The 14,797-nt window shown below is 39.7% G+C and overlaps 1 pseudogene; it reads right to left on the bottom strand.

Annotated features, from left to right (window-relative positions):
* Positions 1-282: 282 nt before the first annotated feature.
* Positions 283-14,797, bottom strand: part of LOC117077724 — a 97,475-nt pseudogene continuing 82,960 nt past the window's right edge.

The raw sequence follows: 14,797 nt of genomic DNA, 5'->3' as shown, positions 1-14,797 counted from the left end.
ACATCCTACTGATTCAAAATTTAATAGCATATATACTACATACACAAATTTTTAATCTTTCATAGCACATTAGCAAAGTTATTAGGAAAGTAAGGCTACCATGACCAAAGATAATATAGAGTGCACAATTATGACTGGAAGGGCCATTATCAAGGGTGATTTTCTTTAGGAAACAATTCTACTGAACACAACATGGGAATATAAGTAATTTAAAATGTTCAAGATATTGAATACAGGACTGTGACTCCTGTATTCACATTGCCATGTATAGTATGCTTTTTATTATAGGATATAAAAACTAACCCCCTTCAATGGAATGTTAAGCTGACACCCAAGACAGTCAAAGCACCACCAAATTCAATATCCCACATTATTTTCTGATTGCACCAAAAAACAAACAATGAGTGAATGATTTTGCCTCTTAAAGAAAAGCATTTACACTTAAAAAATAGAATGAGATGAAATTCATCTCATCCATTTTATGAAGGGATGTTCGTAAAATGTTTCTAGAGCTATTAAAAGGCTAGCATTTACAAAATGCTTTGTAATCTGTAAAATGTTTCTAGATATTTTAAAAATTCATAAAATGTTCCTAGAGCTATTAAAAGGCTAGCATTTGCAAAATAGTTGATAAAAATATTCCTCTAGATTGTACAAGAAGGGAGGCATGGAGCACTGATAAGACATGATATATGGTACTAATCAGATGTGGCTTTTTTCTCTCTGGCTTCATCAGCAGCTAGACTCTTCTTGGTTTTCTGCAGGTAAATCTTTTTTTAGTTTCTTGTTCACCACTTTGGACTGTTTTCCCTTTCATCCCCTTTTTTCTTTTGTTTGCATTATTTTGTCTGAAAATGTATCCTTTCCTGCTTCCTTTTTTGGCTTCATTTCCTTTTTTTTTTTTGAGATGGAGTCTTGCTCTGTCACCCAGGCTGGAGTGCAGTAGCACAATCTCGGCTCACTACAACCTCCGCCTCCTGGGTTCAAGCGATTCTCCAGCTTCAGCCTCCTGAGTAGCTGGTACTAGAGGCACATGCCACCATGCCCAGATAATTTTTTTATTTTTAGCATTTTTTTAAATTTTAGTAGAGGCGGGGTTTCACCATGTTGGCCAGGATGGTCTTGATCTCCAGACCCTGTGATCCACCCACCTCAGCATCCCAATGTTCTGGATTACAGGCATGAGCCACCGTGCCTGGCCCCTTTTCCACTTTTACAGATGCAGATGTAACTGAGAACTGTGCTGACCTCCTCATGAGCTCTTCCTTCACTGCCTCTAAGGCTAAGCTGACTTTTCTCTTGGGCATTTTAGTGGCCAGGAGGTTCATGCTGAGAGGCTTCAAGAAGCTGGGGTGTCTGGCTGCTGCCATTCCTTCCACCACATGAACTACCAATGATGTATTTGATAAAAATTAGGCAAGAGAGGTACATCAGGAAGAGCCCAGAATGAAAGGTCAGAAGAACAAGGAGAAGTGGGCAGTGGCAATATTGAAGTCACTACTACTATGGGTTTATGGTGCTTATCACCCTGTACTGTAATTATCTATGTACAAAATCTTACAGAGTGACTTTTTGTCACTGTGGCTTACTAGTGGCTCTCTGTGGGACTTTGAGTCCCTAGTAATCCAGACAATGTCTCATTTATTTTTATATCTTTACTGCTTAGCAAAGATTTTCTGCTAGCCACATAAAAGATACCTGGTAAAGGTGTGTTGAATGAATGATAGAGGAACCTAAAGAGATGCTTTTCAATATTTATTAAGTCATCGCAATTTACTGAGCATCAGTTATATGCCAGGCATTATGATAGTCATCCAGTATAAGACTCTTTCCTGTCCACAAGGCATTCATAATTTTAGAGGGGTACAAGTAAATGAATAATTATAAAATTATTAGTAATGCAGCAGATAAATATACATGGTATATTACAGGAGCACAGAGTAGTCACACATATGCTAGCTGAAAAGAGGTGGTGACAGAATCTGATTTATTCATTAGAAAAAAATCACTATTAGCACTATTATTAAACATGAGATTAACCATTTGTTGCCAACTGATATACTATTATCAATATGAGGGAGATTCTAGGACATGCATGACCAGTGGAATCCATTGAATTTTTTTCTAAAATCTATTGCCTTAATTGTTGCAGGAAGTCAGGGACCCCAAACAGGGTACCTGTTGAAGCCATGACAGAAGAACATAAATTGTGAAGATTTCATGGACCTTTATCACTTTTCCAATCAATATTCTTATAATTTCCTATGCCTGTCTTTACTTTAATTTCTTAATCCCATCATCTTCATATGTTGAGGATGTATATCACCTCAGGACCCTGTGATGATTGTGTTAACTGCACAAATTGTTCATAAAGCATGTGTGTTTTATGAACTGCCTGGGAACCAGGCAGGACAGAGCCATATTTCTCTTATTACCGAAAATGGGTAAGAGAAATATCACTGAATTCTTTCCCCAGTAAGGAATATTAATAATTAACAGCCCTGTGAAAAGAATGCATTCCGGGGGGGGGGAGGGGGAGGCTCTAAAATGGCCACTCTGGTGGTGTCTGCCTTATGCAGTTGTAGATAAGGGATGAAACATGCCCTGGCCTCCTGCAGTGCCCCCAGGCTTGCTAGAATTAGGAAATTCCAGCCTGACGAATTCTAGTCAGACTGGTTCTCTGCTCTTGAACCCTGTTAAGATGTTTATCAATGACAATGCATGCACAGCAGGACATGGAACTTCATTAGTAATTCTAGTTTCACCCTGAACTTGTGATCTTGCCCTGACCTTCTGCCTTGTGATTTTTATTGCTTTTAAAGCATGTGATCTCTGTGACCCATACCCTATTTGTACACTCCCTCCCATTTGAAAATTGCTAATAAAAACTTGCTGATTTTATGGGTCAGGGGACATGACGGAACCTGCTGATATGTGATGTCTCCCCCGGACACCCAACTTTAAAATTTCTCTCTTTTGTAGTCTCTCCCTTTATCTCTCACACCGGCTGATACTTAGGGAAAATAGAAAAGAACCTACATTGAAATATCAGGAGCTGGTTCCTCCGATACTTAATAACTACATAATCACTGTCCCATAAAATTAGCCAACCATAACTACAATGTTGTTACTAATGACAGTCACCTTACAAGATAAGCAGGGTTTTAAAGGATAAGTGGTAGTTATTCAGGTGAAGCCAAGAGGAAAGGAATTTCCAGGGGAGGGAATAGTGTAAATTGTGTAAGAAACAGAGAATTGGCAAAGTATGTGGCAAAATATGGCTTATATTATATATTTTAGGTCATGGAACTCCGTGAGAGATTTTTAGCAGTAGAGTCATCTGATGATGTTTGATTATAACAACAGTCACACATATGAAGTTCTCGCTATTCCAGGGATAGCTCCAATGGCTTTATTTCTATATTAACACAATTAACTCTCACAACATCCCTACGAGTTAGGTACTATTCCTATCTCCTCTTCATTGGTGGGAGAAGGTTAAGTAAAGTGTCTCACATTGCTAGTAAGTGATAGAGTCAGGAATTGAACCATGGCAGTCTGACTAAAGAGTACCTGTGTTTAACCATTTCACCATAAATATTATGAGGCAAGTTTGGATTTCAAGAGTCCATACAGGGAGTTCTTGCAAGATCCATGTATGAGTTGATGAAGTCCTGAACGAAGTCAGTGGAAGTAAAGATAGAACAGAAGAAGAGATAAAGAGAAAGATTTTAAAAGTCCATATAAGGTAAAATTGTCAGGATTTCTATTGAATGTGAATTTTGAGAGGGTGGTAAAAAAGAAGGTAGAGTCGGGGGGCTGAGCAAGATGGCCGAATAGGAACAGCTCCAGTCTCCAACTCCCAGCGCGAGCGACACAGAAGACCAGTGATTTCTGCATTTTCAACTGAGGTACTGGGGTCAACTCACTGGGGAGTGCCGACAATCGGTGCTGGTCAGCTGTTGCAGCCGACCAGCGAGAGCTGAAGCAGGTGAGGCATTGCCTCACCTGGGAAGTGCAAGGGGGAAGGGAATCCCTTTTCCTAGCCAGGTGAACTGAGACACACCACACCTGGAAAATCGGGTAATTCCCACCCCAATACTGCGCTTTAAGCAAACGGGCACACCAAGAGATTATACCCACACCTGGCCGGGAGGGTCCCACGGCCATGGAGCCTCCCTCATTGCTAGCACAGCAGTCTGTGATCTATCCGCAAGGCAGCAGCGAGGCTGGGGAAGGGGCGCCCGCCATTGCTGAGGCTTAAGTAGGTACACAAAGCCGCTGGGAAGCTCAAACTGGGTGGAGCTCACAGCAGCTCAAGGAAACCTGCCTGTCTCTGTACACTCCACCTCTGGGGACAGGGCACAGCTAAAAATCAACAGGGGAAGCAGCAGAGGCCTGTGCAGACCCGAACGACTCTGTCTGACAACTTTGAAGAGAGCAGTGGATCTCCCAACATGGAGGTTGAGATCTGAGAAGGGACAGACTGCCTGCTCAAGTGGGTCCCTGACCCCTGAGTAGCCTAACTGGGAGACACCCCCCACTAGGGGCAGTTTGACACCCCACACCTCACATGGTGGAGTACACCCCTGAGAGGAAGCTTCCAAAGTAAGAATCAGACAGGTACACTTGCTTTTCAGCAATATTCTATCTTCTGCAACCTCTGCTGCTGATACCCAGGCAAACAGGGTCTGGAGTGGACCTCAAGCAATCTCCAACAGACCTACAGCTGAGGGTCCTGACTATTTGAAGGAAAACTACCAAACAGGAAGAATACCTATACGAAAACCCCATCAGTACGTCACCATCATAAAAAACCAGAGGCAGATAAATTTCTCAGGAGAAGAAGAAATTCTGCCTCAGGACTGTAACATAGAAATACTGCTTGAATTTTCAAACTCGAGACTATAACATTAATTCTTGACTGAGATTCTAGCCTTCTGATCTGTCTGCAGATTTGGAATTTCAAATCCACACAATTATATAAGCCAATTACTTAAAATAAAAGCTGGAAGCATTACCTTTGAAAACCAGCACAAGACAAGGATGCCCTCTCTCACCATGCCTATTCAACATAGTACTAGAGGACCTAGCCAGAAAAATCAGGCAATAGAAAGAAGTGAAGCACATCCAAATAGAAAGAGAGGAAGTCAAACTATCTCTGCAGATAAAAAGATTCCATACCAAAAAACCCCATAGCCTCTGACCACAAGCTCCTTGGTCTGATAAATCACTTTAGCAAGGTTTCACGATATCAAGTTAATGTACAAAAATCAGTAGCATTTTTGTACACCAGCAACATCCACACTATGAACCAAATCAAAACTGCAATCCCTTCACAATAGCTACAAAAACAATAAAACACCCAGGGATATAACTAGCCAAGAGGTAAATGATTTCTACAATAAAAATTGCAAAACACTGTTCAAAAAAATCAGAGAAGACAAACAAATGAAAAGTCTTCCATGCTCATGGATAGGAAAAATCAGTATCATTAAAATGGCCATACTGCCCAAAGTGATTGACAGATTCAGCGCTCTTCCTATCAAACTACCAATAACATTCTTCTCAGAACTAGAGAAACTATTTTAAAACTCATATGAAACAAAAAAAGAGTCTAAATAGCCAAGGAAATCCTAAGCAAAAATAACAAAGCTGGAAGTTTCACATTACCTGACTTCAAACTATACTAAAGGGCTAGAGTAAACAAAACAGCATAGTACTGGTAGAAAAAAACCCCAGGAACATAGACCATTGGAACAGAATAAAGAGGTCAGAAATAGGGCCTCACACATATGACTACCTGATCTTTGGCAAACCTGATAAAAACAAGCAATGGGGAAAAGACTTCCTACTCAATAAATGGTGTTAGGATAACTGGCTAACCATATGCAGAAGACTAAAGCTGGACCCCTTCCTTATGCTGTACAGAAAAATCATTCTAGATTGATTAAAGACTTAAGTGTAAAACTCAAATATGTAAAAATCCTGGAGACAACCTATGCAATACCATCCTGGATGTGGGAACAGACAAAGGTTTCATTATGAAGACACTGAAAGAAATCACAACAAAAGCAAAAATTGACAAGTGGGATCTAATTAAACTTAAGAGCTTCTTGCAAAGCAAAGAAACTATCAATAGAGTAAACAGACAATGTACAGAATGGGAGAAAATATTTGCAAACTATGCATCTGACAAAGGCCTAATATCCAGCATCTATAAAGAACTCAAACAAATTTACAAGAAAAAACAATCCCATTAAAAAGTGGGCAAAGGACTGGAACAGACACATGTCAAAAGAAGACCTACATGTGACCAACAAGCATATGAATAAAAGCTCAATATCACTGATCATTAAAGAAATGCAAATCAAAACCACAATGAGATACCATCTAACACCAGTTAGAATGACCATTATCAAAAAGTCACAAAATGACATATGCTGGCAAGGTTGTAGAGAAAAGGGAACACTTATACACTGTTGGTCAGAGTATAAATTAGTTCAACCGTTGTGGAAAGCAGTGTGGCGATTCCTCAAAGAGCTAAAAGCAGAACTGCCATTCACCCAGCAAACCCATTACTGGGTATATACTCAGAGGAATATAAATCATTTTACCATAAAGACACATACATGTGAATGTTCACTGCAGCACTATTCACAATAACAAAGGAATGGAATCAACCTAAATGCCCATCAGTGACGGATTGGATAAAGAAAATGCGCTACATATACACCATGAAATACTATGCAGCCACAAAAACACAAGATCATGTCTTTCGTGGAAACATGGATGGAACTGGAGGCTATCATTCTCAGCAAACTAACGTAGGAGCAGAAAACCAAATACCACATGTTCTAATTTATAAGTGGGAGCTAAATGATGAGAACTTATGAACACAAAGCAGAAAACGACAGACACTAGGTCTACTTGAGGGTGGAGAGTGGAAGGAGGGAGAAGAGCAGAATAGATAACTATTGGGCACTGTGCTTAATTCCTGGTGATGAAATAATCTGTACGACAAGCCCCTATGACATGAGTTTACCTATGTAACAAACCTTCACATGTACCTTGGAACCTAAAATAAAAGTTAAAAAGAGATAAATATTAAAAAGTATATTCTCTTGATTCTACTTCTTTGAAGAACCCTAACTGATACTGATTTTGGAATTGGGGATTATTATAGAGAAATAGAAGGAATCCTCAGGATAAGTTTTTTGAATTGACTGTGGGATTTCTGTAATTGGTTCTCTATTCTGATTTGATTTAAGGGCATAATGACTTTACTTCCAATAGGAAAAAGGGCACAGGTAGTCCATGGTGTGATGTGACAAAAGAGATATGCAAAAAATCACTATTGAATATTCTCAATGAAATATTTAAAACAGGCAAGATTTAGTATGAACACATACTTTGACACCTTAGAACATACTTGTAAAACTAATGAGTGTAATGAAAGTGGTCAGTTCTTAATTGCATTGGGCATTGTGAAGAAAGAAAAGGATTAGCTAGCTTAGGAATTTAAATTCCCAGCCAAGCACTGCAGAAATGACCTAAAAAATTCTATGCCTGCTCTGAAAGAAACGCTTATTTGCAGCTGCAGGGCTGAGATAGCAGAAAACCAAACCCTGAGTCTCATTCTGTGAGTGATTAAATTACAACACAAATAGAATTCCTAACCTCGCAGGATGTCTGCTATTAAAATAAGGACATCAATTGGGAAGAAATAGGCTCTGCAAAAGTGACATGGGGACATATGCACAGGTCCTGATGAAGCTGGGAACATTGAGCCTCTAAATTCAGTCAAGTCTCCCTTGCCAGTAGAAGCAACTTTCCATGCTCACCTGAGAAGGTTAAGTCTACTATTCCCGAGGTAATTGCAATAGCTTTCGCTATAGTAGCTGCCTTGCAATACTGCTATTTATCCTCTGGATCTACCCCCATTACCCCTTTTTGCTTTTAGATCTACCCAGACTCAAGTCCCAGCAGGTCCCAAAGGATGAGGTAAAAAGTGAGACACATAAAGAGTTGTGCTACGCTCAGAAAGAACTGCATGATTTTCCAATTGATAGAGACAGAAATCTGAGAAAATATGTAGTAATTGATATTAAGAGTGTCAGATAAACGTGAAAGGAACTTAATTTGTGTCAGGGCTGAATCAGGCTTAGAGAGGTTGGAATATTAGAGTGGATTTTTAAACATAAGTACTGCTCAGCCACACAGGAAGGGTCAGAAGGCACCTCTGTCACCATGACTGTAAGAAATAAATTCATGAGAGAAGCCACAGAATCCTTGAAGGGCTCTGTGGTCACTCTGTAGGTCAAGAATTACAGTGGGAACTGCTGCCACTGAACTGAGATCCTTAGATACAATCGGGTACTGGAGCCCGGGGTGGCAAGGGCCAAATGGTGGCACTTCATTACCAAAGACAAGGTGGCCATGGCTACCATAATGTACAGCTAGTACATTAGTATATAGTAAGGAAGATAGTAAATAAAAAGTAGTATTGCATTCCTGGAGGGATTGCAGAGATTAATGCTATCATTAAGGACTGAAGGATGCAGGGGTGGTGATTCCTAACATATTCCAGTTCAGTTCACCTATTTGGTTATTTCAGAAAACAGATCTTTGAATACAGTAGTGAATTATTGTAAAATGAACCAGGTGATGACTCTAATTGCAGTTGCAATTCCAGATGTGGTTTCATTCTTTGAGCAAATTAAGTCGTCCTTTTGTACTGATATGCAGCTACTCATCTGCATTTTTTCTCCATATCTGTCAGTAAAAAACACCAGAAGTATTTTGTTTTCAGCTGGTGAGGCTGGCAATACACCTTCCTTGTCTTCCCTTAGGGGTATTTTGACTCTCCACTTCTATGCCATAATTTAGTCAACAGGGCATTGATTGCCTTTCCCTTCCACGAGACATCACACTGGTACCTCACATAGAAGACATTGTGCTCCTTGGATCCAGTGAGCCAGAATTGCAGCTACTATAGACTAATTGTTAAGACGTTTGCATGTTCAGAAGGTGGGGACTAAATCTAGTTAAAATTCAGGGGTCTTTCACCTCAGTGAAATTTCTAAGGGTCTAGTGATGTGGTACATGTCAAGATATCCTTTCTAGAGTGAAGAAAATATTGCACCTGGCCCCTTCTACAAACAAAATTGGTACAATGCCTACTGGGTCTCTTTGGATTTTAGAGACAATATATGCATCATTTGGATGTGATACTTGAAATATTTACTGAGGGACCTGAAAACCTAGTTTTGAGTGAGACCCAAAGGAAGAGAAAGCTCTGCAAGAAGTCCAAGCTGTTCTGCCTTTTGGGTCATATGATTCAGCAGATCCAATGATGCTATCCAGTGGCAGATATCCATGCTGTTGGAGGCTTGGCAGGCCTGTAGAGGTGAATTGCAGCACAGACCTTTCAGATTTTGAAACAAAATTTGGCCATCTTTGTCAGATAACTATTCTTTTTTGAAAAACACTTTTGGGTTGTTATTGGACCTCAGAAGAAATTGAATGCTTAACTGTCAGCTACCAAGTTACATGAAATTTTAGCTGCCCACCATAAACTGAGTATTGCCTGACCCATCAAGCCTGAAAATTGGGCATTCATAGCCATACTCCATTATCAAATGTATGTGATATATATGATATTAGTTTTCAACAAGCCCTTAAGGCAGAGATAATTTACATGAAAAAGTGGCCTAAATGTCCATGGCCCCTACTCCTGCTACACTGCCTTTTCTTCTACACAGCCTACACCTATGGCCACATGGAAAGTTCTATATGATCACTTGACATGAAAGTAGAAGACTTGGTCCTGGTTTACAAATGTTTCTGTACAATATGAGGACACCATCTGAAAGTGGACAGCTGCAGCACTACAGCCCCTTTCTGGGATGTCCCTGAGGGACACTGGTGAAGGGAAAATCCTCTCAGTGGGCAAAACTTTGAGCAGTGCATTTGGTTGTTCACTTTTTTTTGGAAAGAGAAATCACCAGATACATGATTATATAGCAATTCATGGGATGTGACCAAAGGTTTGGCTGGATGGTCAGGGATTTGGAAAGGGCATAATTAGAAAATTAGTGACAAGGGGATCTGGGGAAAAGGCCCTTGAATAGACATTTTTTTTTTTAAATCGTTGAAAAACATGAAATTATTGTTATCCCATGTGAGTGCTCACCAAAGGGTGACCTGAGCAGACGTGGATTTTAATAAGGTGGATAGGATGACCCAATCTGTGGCTAAGAGTCAACTTCTTTCCCCAGCCACTGCTCTCATTTTCCAATGGACTTATGAAGAAAATGACTAAGGTGGAAGGGATGGAGGTTATGCATGGGGTCAGCAACATGAACTTTCACTCTCAAGGCTGACATGGCTACAGTCACTGCAGAGTGTTTCATCTGTTCAGCAGCAGAGAACAACACTGATTCCCAATGTGGCACCATTTACTGGAGTGATTAGCCAACTACCCAGTGATAGGTTGGTTACAGTGGACCACTTTCATTATGGAAAGGGCAGTGTTTTGTTTTGTTCTTACTGGAATAAACACATTGTTTTTTGTTTTTATTATTTTTTGTTTCAATAGCTTTTGTGGTACAAGTGGATTTTGTTACATGGATGGATTATGTAGTGGTAAATTCTGAGTGTACTTGTCACCTGAGTAGTGTTCATTGTACCTAATGTGTACTTTTTTTTATCCCTAACTGCCTTCCAACCCTCCCCCTTTTGAGTCTCTAAAGTCCTTTATATCACTCTGTATGCCTTTGTGTACTCATAGCTTAACTCCCACTCATAAGTGAGAACATACGGTTTTTGGTTTTTCATTCCTATGTTACTTCACTTAGAATAATGGCCTCCAGCTCCATCCAACTTGCTGCAAAAGACATTATTTCATTCCTTTGTAATGGATGAATTGTATTCCATGCTGTATATATGCCATATTAGAATAAACAATTTGGATATGGATTTGTTTTCCCTGCATGCACTGCTTCTACCAAAACTATCATTCATGACTTACAGAATGCCTTTCTACTATCATGCAATTCCACACAGTATTGCTTCTGATGAAGAAATCACTTAACAACAAATGAAGGGTGACAATGAGCCCACACCCACAGAATTCACTGGTGTTTTTATTTCCCCACCCTGCTAAAGTTGATGGCTTGACAGAATAGTGGGACAGCCTTTTGAAGACTCAGTTATTGTGCCACCAAAATCGCAATACCATGCAGGGCTGGGAGCAGTGTTCTCCAGAAGGCTGGTTATGCTGTAAATCAACATTCAATTTATGGTGCTGTTTCTTCCATAGCCGAGATGTGTGGGTTCAGGAATCAAGGAGTGGAAATGAGAGTGGCAAAATTCACTGTTACCTTTGGTGATTCACTAGAAAAATTTGTACATTCTGTGCCTGAGACCTTATGCTCTGCTGAAAGTTAAGATGACTACATGGCCACTTTGGACTCTGTACACCTGTGAGTCAATAGGCAGCAGTAGTTGTGGTTTGAGAAGAACTTTCCAGGCATTATGGTGGCAGAGATCAAGATGAACTGTGCACAGGGCATCTCTTAAATATGTATGAGTAGATAAGACAAGTAAAAAAAAAAAAAAGAGCATTGTATAAAAAGTGACCCATAATCAAGTAAATGTTTACAAGAGGAAAAGTACATTTTGTGCTGGGTTCGTTAGCAAAACTCTTGCTAATCGTGTGATGCTTTAGCTGTGTCACAAATATTGAGCTTATTACCACGTCCCCAAACTCTGAAATCCAAACTAATGGACACTTGCAATTGGGCCTAGATATGAGTGTATGGACACTTACTGTTTTCTTTTTTTTTTTTTTATTTTTTTATTTATTATACTTTAAGTTCTAGGGTACATGTGCATGACTTTTATATCATGTATAACTCCCCAATGCAATCCCTCCCTCCTCCCCCCTCCCCTGATAGGCCCCAGTGTGTGATGTTCCCCTTCCCGAGTCCAAGTGATCTCATTGTTCAGTTCCCACCTATGAGGAGAACATGCGGTGTTTGGTTTTCTCTTCTTGGATAGTTTGCTAAGAATGATGGTTTCCAGCTGCATCATGTCCTACAAAGGATGCAAACTCATCCTTTTTGATGGCTGCATAGTATCCATGGTGTATATGTGCCACATTTTCTGAATCCAGTCTGTCACAGATGGACATTTGGGTTGATTCCAAGTCTTTGCTATTGTGAATAGTGCCGCAATAAACATACGTGTGCATGTGTCTTTGTAGTAGAGTAATTTATAATCCTTGGGTATATACCCAGTAGTGGATGGCTGGGTCATATGGTACATCTAGTTCTAGATCCTTGAGGAATCGCCATACTGTTTTCCATAATGGTTTGAATAGTTTACAATCCCACCAACAGTGTAAAAGTGTTCCTATTTCTCCACATCCTCTCCAACACCTGTTGTTTCCTGACTTCTTAATGATTGCCTTCTAACTGGTGTGAGATGGTATCTCATTGTGGTTTTGATTTGCATTTCTCTGATGGCGAATGATGATGAGCATTTTTTCATGTGTCTGTTGGCTGTATGGATGTCTTCTTTTGAGAAATGTCTGTCATATCTTTCCCACTTTTTGATGGGGTTGTTTGTTTTTTTCTTGTATATTTGTTTGAGTTCTTTGTAGATTCTGGATATTAGCCTTTGTCAGATGAGTAGGTTGCAAAAATTTTTTCCCATTTGTAGGTGCCTGTTCACTCTGATGGTAGTTTCTTTAGCTGTGCAAAAGCTCTTTAGTTTAATAGATCCCATGTGTCAATTTTTGCTTTTGCTGCCGTTGCTTTTGGTGTTTTAGACATGAAGTCCTTGCCCATGCCTATGTCCTGAATGGTACTACCTAGATTTTCTTCTAGGGTTTTTATGGTATTAGGTCTAACATTTAAGTCTCTAATCCATCTTGAATTAATTTTCGTATAAGGGGTAAGGAAAGGATCCAGTTCCAGCTTTCTACTATGGCTAGCCAATTTTCCCAGCACATTTATTAAATAGGGAATCCTTTCCCCATTTCTTGTTCTCTCAGGTTTGTCAAAGATCAGATGGCTGTAGATGTGTGGTATTATTTCTGAGGACTCTGTTCTGTTCCATTGGTCTATATCTCTGTTGTGGTACCAGTACCATGCTGTTTTGGTTACTGTAGCCTTGTAGTATAGTTTGAAGTCAGGTAGCGTGACGCCTCCAGCTTTGTCCTTTTGACCTAGGATTGTCTGGCAATGCGGGCTCTTTTTGGTTCCATATGAACTTTAAAGCAGTTTTTTCCAATTCTGTGAAGAAAGTCATTGGTAGCTTGATGGGGATGGCATTGAATCTATAAATCACCTTGGGCAGTATGGCCATTTTCACGATATTGATTCTTCCTATCCATGAGCATGGTATGTTCTTCCATTTGTTTGTGTCCTCTTTGATTTCACTGAGCAGTGGTTTGTAGTTCTCCTGTTTTTTCATATATCTCTTTCATGGTTCAAGGGAATTTGGTTTTCCCAAATAACAACTCCAATTACTTTGGTGACTAAAGCTTGAGGTGCCTTAAGCAGATACACTAAGTAGGATCTATATGCAGGCATATCTTTTTGTGTGGATGTACTTCTTTTTAACCAATTATTTACATATCACATAGTGAATCAGAGTAGGAGAATTAGTCCATGTTTTGTGTCAAATGACCTATCTTAATAAGTAAATAACTGGGACCAAGTTCTTGAACAGGAACCTCTTTTTAATTGTCATATTTGTCTCACTAGTGTTGAAATGGAGCACAAGAACTTTTGGGGGTTGAAAAGGAGGAAAAAGGATACAAGGGGTATAGATATTTCTAGGCAGAATGTGTACTGTAGGATTTGGTTTTGAAAAGTTCTAGGGGAGGAATAAGACAGGACTTGAGCTGGAAATGGAGGGGGCATAAAACAGGTATCTTGGAAACTGACTCATTTTAGTGGAATTTCCCAATACTTTATTTCTTCCTTGCTTCTCTTTCTTATATGACTTTGTTGGTTGCAAAATCCAAAATATACCTTTCCTTGCTCCTCCTTTCCTTCCTCTCTAGGTACTGCGGAGGATGAGAATGAAGTAACATAACTGGTCTCAGCCCACAGACTCCAGAAGTTCTTCCTAAATGATGTTTTCATTCTTTAAAGATCAAAGAGCATTTTTTCATGTGTCTGTTGGCTGTATGGATGTCTTCTTTTGAGAAATGTCTGTTCATATCCTTTCCCCACTTTTTGATGGGGTTGTTTGTTTTTTTTCTTGTATATGTGTTTGAGTTCTTTGTAGATTCTGGATATTAGCCTTTGTCAGATGAGTAGGTTGCAAAAATTTTTTCCCATTCTGCAGGTTGCCTGTTCACTCTGATGGTAGTTTCTTAGCTGTGCAAAAGCTCTTTAGTTTAATTAGATCCCATGTGTCAATTTTTGCTTTTGCTGCCGTTGCTTTTGGTGTTTTAGACATGAAGTCCTTGCCCATGCCTATGTCCTGAATGGTACTACCTAGATTTTCTTCTAGGGTTTTTATGGTATTAGGTCTAACATTTAAGTCTCTAATCCATCTTGAATTAATTTTCATATAAGGGGTAAGGAAAGGATCCATACAGCCAACAGACACATGAAAAAATGCTCATCATCACTCGCCATCAGAGAAATGCAAATCAAAACCACAATGAGATACCATCTCACACCAGTTAGAATGGCAATCATTAAGAAGTCAGGAAACAACAGGTGTTGGAGAGGATGTGGAGAAATAGGACACTTTTACACTGTTGGTGGGATTG

This window comes from Trachypithecus francoisi, unplaced genomic scaffold (assembly GCF_009764315.1).
Source record: "Trachypithecus francoisi isolate TF-2019V2 unplaced genomic scaffold, Tfra_2.0 Lachesis_group6, whole genome shotgun sequence".
Taxonomy (NCBI): Eukaryota; Metazoa; Chordata; class Mammalia; order Primates; family Cercopithecidae; genus Trachypithecus; species Trachypithecus francoisi.
Note: the sequence above shows the minus strand (reverse complement) of the source record. Positions and strands in the feature narration are given on the sequence as shown.